This window comes from Leptonychotes weddellii, chromosome 8 (genome assembly GCF_054177405.1).
Source record: "Leptonychotes weddellii isolate Sample4059 chromosome 8, ASM5417740v2, whole genome shotgun sequence".
Lineage (NCBI taxonomy): Eukaryota > Metazoa > Chordata > Mammalia > Carnivora > Phocidae > Leptonychotes > Leptonychotes weddellii.
The window spans coordinates 26,334,269-26,339,107 of NC_138376.1; positions in this window are offsets into that span (position 1 = coordinate 26,334,269).

Genomic DNA, 4,839 nt, shown 5'->3' on the forward strand with positions numbered 1-4,839 from the left:
TAAAAATTGGCTGATGGTAATGAAAGGGGAGTTGGCAGTGGGCAATGAGATGGGGAGGGGTGGTTTGGTTATTTGTTGCTGTATAACAAACTATGACCAAATTTAGCGTGTCACTCTAGGTCCAATCAAGAGAAAGAAACCACACAGTGATTTGAACAGGGAAATTTTAATATAATTATTTATGACAACAGGGGATTAGAGTAACAAAAAACTTGGTTAGTAAAGAGTAAAGAATACATGAATAGTAGATGTCAGAGCATCCTCTACCCCCCAGGGCTGAGGCTTAGGATAGGGCACCCAAGGGAGAGACACCCCTCACCCCCACTAAAGCTGAAATCCAGACCTTGTTGAGAACATAGCCCATGGCTCACCAGATGGCAGAAAAGTCGCTGTACTCTCATGAGAGTGGAACTTGCCAGAAATCTGGCCTCTAGGATGCCAGGGAGTTCTTCACAAGGAGGTGCCAAATCAAAGGCTAGAAAACTGGGCTCCTGGGTGGCTCAGATGGTTGGGCGTCTGCCTTCGGCTTGGGTCATGATCTCAGAGACCTGGGATCGAGCCCCACATCGGGCTCCCTGCTCAGGGGGTAGTCTGCTTCTCCCTCTCCCTCCACCCCTCCCCCTGCTCACGCTCTCTGGCTCACACGCACATGCTTTCTCTCTCTCTCTGAAATGAATAAATTAAAAAATCTTTTTTAAAAAAGTCTAGAAAACTGCCTGAGTAGGGTACACAGGAAGCTGCTCCCCACTGGGCGCTGCTGGCCTCTATGTACTGCAGAAGCCTGGTGCTCAAGACCTTGTGAGTGCTGCAGGAGCCTCATGCCGGAGAAGCCCAGTATACAGCAGGTGCTGGGTGCTGGAGAAGCTGCAAACGCTGCAGGAGGTGGAGGCACTCTGCTTACATGACTGCCCAAGGTGGGCAGTGCCAGGAGAAGCTGCTAGCTGCTGGTGCTGCTGGTCGCTCCAGGCACTGGGCACTGGTGAAGGTGCTTACTCTGCAGGAGCTTGCCAATTACACACACTAGAACCAGGAAGCAAAAACCTTTTCCTCCTGCAATGTCCCTCCAGCTCTCTTCCTCTTAGCAATTTAAAAGATCAGTGAGCATTTGTTGGCTCTCACAGGAATCCAGAAGCATCTTAGCTGGGCGGTGCTGATTGGGTCAAGCTATGGTTGTCGTCAAACTTTTGCCCGGGGCTGCAGTTATCCAAACGCTTGACTGGGGCTGGAGGATCCACTTTAAAGATGGCTCATTTATTTGGCTGGCAGGTTGATGCTGGCTGTTGTCAGGAGGCCTCAGTTTCTGGCTTCCCCTAGAAGTGAATCATCCAAGAGAAAGCGGGGGAAAGCTGCAATAATTTTTCTGACTTAACTTCAGGAGTCGTACATTATCACTCCACTACATTCTATTCGTTAGAAGTGATTCACTGATACAGCCCACATTTAAGGAAGGGAGAATTAGGCTCTTTTTTTACATTTAAATTTTTTTTAATCTTTTTTTTTTTTAAGTAGGCTCCATGCCCAATGTGGAGCCCAACACGGGGTTTGAACTCACTACCCTGAGATCAAGACCTGAGCTGAGATCTAGAGTCAGACACTTAACTGACTGAGCCACCCAGGTGCCCCTAGGCTCTACCTTTTGAAGGGAAGAGTGGCAAAGAATTTGTGAACATTTAAGAACATTTAAGAACCACCCCAGGTGGCATCGATCAACCAGGACTAATGGAATACCTACTGTGTGCTTAGCAGCTAGATGCATCTATCTCCCCCTACAGAAGTTGGCTTTCAAAGAAAAGAGAAATTTCATAGCTGATAGTTGCCATCATATCTCTTCCCTCAGGCTTCCTCTCAGATGGTTAGCTTTTTTCTTTACCTTTTTTACCTTCAGGCAATTACATTTCCAAGGAAATTTCCATCTTTTCAGTTGATTCTGAGAAGGCTTCATAGAAGAGAGGGGCTTGCATTGAATCTCTGAAGAGGAGGGGGGAGGAGAGGAAAGAGAGGGAGTTCTCCAGGGTGGGAAAACTTTGGCACTCCCTACAACTTCTCTGCCGATGAGTAACAGATTTCAAAATGAATGAGCAAGAAGCAAACAAATAATAATAGAAAAACAGAAATGTGATTTCTTAAAATAGTTTATGTATTGTTGCTTGAGATGCAGTGGCCTAGATACATACAATAGAGTGAGAAGAGGGAAGGAAGGCAGAGAATTTTACCAAAAAGGAAACTAATCAGTTTCCCTCAGATGGGACTATGGTAGGGGCTGGCTTGCTGGTAGATGACAGTTAGCCAGCCAGACTGCCAATTATAAGACAAGGGAACTTCAGCTGTCCCCACAAGATGACTTCCAGCAGGATCTTGGCACAGTGTTCTCAAGGAAACCGGACTGGGGTCCCTGGCTTTGTCCTACGGCTTAAAGCAGAGCCTCTCCTTCTCTCTCAACTCACATGTTACCACTAACTGCTCCCTGAGCTCAAAGCAATAAGAACTTCAGAGTTGCTGTTATGAGTGAAGAAACAAGAGAGAGGAGAGAGATTGATTTATCTTTTGTGAAATAGGAATCCTTTAATCATCAGCAAATATAACATTTATATCTCTCCAATAATAATAGATGGCAAGTGTGGTAGACAGCCTTCTAAATGACCCCAGTGACCCCCACTTCCCAAATATGCCTTGTGTAATCTGCTCCCCTTGAATGTGACCTGGACCTAGTGACTTGCTTCTAACCAACAGAAGATGGCAAAGGAAGAGACTTTTTTTTTAAAGATTTTATTTATTTGAGAGAGAGAGAGCACGAACGGGGGGATGGGCATAGAGAGAGGGAGAAACAGACTCCCTGCTGAGCAGGGAGCCCGACTCAGGGCTCAATCCCAGGACCCTGGGATCATGACCTGAGCCAAAGGCAGATGCTTAACCAACTGAGCCACCCAGGTGCCCCGAGACTGTTAACTTTTAAGATTAGATTACAAAAGACTATGACTTCCATCTTGCTTCCATTCTGTCTTGCCTTTCACTTGCTCATGCTCATGAAGACTGCTGCCATGCTACAAGCTGTCCTATGGAGAGGTCTATGTGGCAAGGAACCTGAGCAGGACTCAGGCCAAAGCCTGTGAAGAACTGAGACTGTCAGTCTAACAGCCTGCAAGGAACCAAAGCCTGCCAACCACCACTTGGGGAAGCTGGGAAACAGATCCACCCCGTTCAAGCCTGAAGATGACCGCGGCCTCAGCTAACACCTTGATAGCAACCCTGTGAGAGACCCAGAGCCACAGGACCTAGCTACACTGTGATTGGATTCCTGACACACAGAGACTGTGAAATAAGAAATGATGTGTTAAGCCACTAAGCTTTGGGGTATTTCATTATGCAATGATAGGTAACAAATAACAAATGATTGTTGCCTGGGTCCAGTCACTGGGTCGGTTCTCTTCTTTCAAAACAAGAATGAGTACAAAAAATCTGCAACAGTGCACTCAAGTGTGGGAGCTTAATGTCTGTGATCCCTGCCCACAAGAAACTATAGCCATTTGAATGTCCTGGAACATGATATGGTTTCCTTTGAGAGGAATAAGAAGTGAGTGGATAGAGAACTTTCCTCCTCCATGACACCTGGCCCCACTAAGTCAAAAGATAAATCAACACCCCAGCCTGGGAGGTCCCCCTTCCTCTCTGCTGTCTTCCTCTCCTCTTAACCCTCTGCCCCAGAGCTTCTCAGTCATTGCCACCTTAAAACACCTCTTTTCCTTGAGTTGGGCCAGGAAGTCCCATAGCCAAAACTAAGTGATGCATGTCTTTCCTTAATTGGGAGGAAAAAGTAAGTGAATAGATATTTTTCTCCTAAATGTTTGGCACTTACTACAGCTTATCTGCTGATGAGTAAGAGATTTCAAAATGAATGAGAACAGAGCAAACACATAATAATAGAAGAACAGAAATGTGATTTCTTAAAATAGTTTATGTATTGTTGTCTGAGAAGCAGTGACCTAGATACATACAATAGAGTGAGAAGAGGGAAGGAAGGCAGAGAAAGAGAGCGGAGTTCATGAACTTGGATTTTATCTTTGGCCATTTCCTGGTGTTCTACAGAGAGCACCAGAAGGTCCAAGTGGTCAGAGCAAGTGTGAGAACCTCAGCTACTTCCACGAGAGCTAACAGATTCCTCAGATTTGACCCCAGGGTGGAACCTCAGGGGAAATTCCCCAAGGCTGGAGGTAACCCAGGTCACATTATTGGAAGGCAGGGAAGAGGCACTATGTAACGAATCCTGTTTCCTAAGGCTGGAAACCATCAAGGCTAACTGCAGAGCTCCAGTGACATCTTCTGGACACATGGCTGGCAAATATTTGTTGTTTCCAAGGGGTGTAAATGTGGGTACTGTGTTTGGCCCAGCCCTGTCAGTCTGAGCTCACAATGACAAAGGCAAATGAATCCTCACTGTAAGGCCTCTCCATTCTCATATCACACTGGGTGCTTGTATGCTGGGGGATGCTGGAGTCAAATGTGAGTCCAGGAGGTAGAGAAGGTGTGGTATGGAGATTGCATGATTAAGGAGATTAGAGACAGGACTCTTGGGCACGAATGGGAATTACCTTGTGGGATTAGAAAGCATACCCCTGGCAAACACACACACAACATAGACTGCTAGACTGCTGCCGTGCCTCATTTTTTGCAGGGCACATGGCTGCCTAGAATAGATACTACATTTCCAAGCTTCCCTTGCAGCTAGGTTTGGCCATGTGACTATGACTGGCCAAAGGAATGGAAGAGTCCTTAAAGGCAGGATTCAAACCCTTTCTTCCCCCATTCTCCATTCTGCTGCCTGAAACAGGAACAGCTTGATAA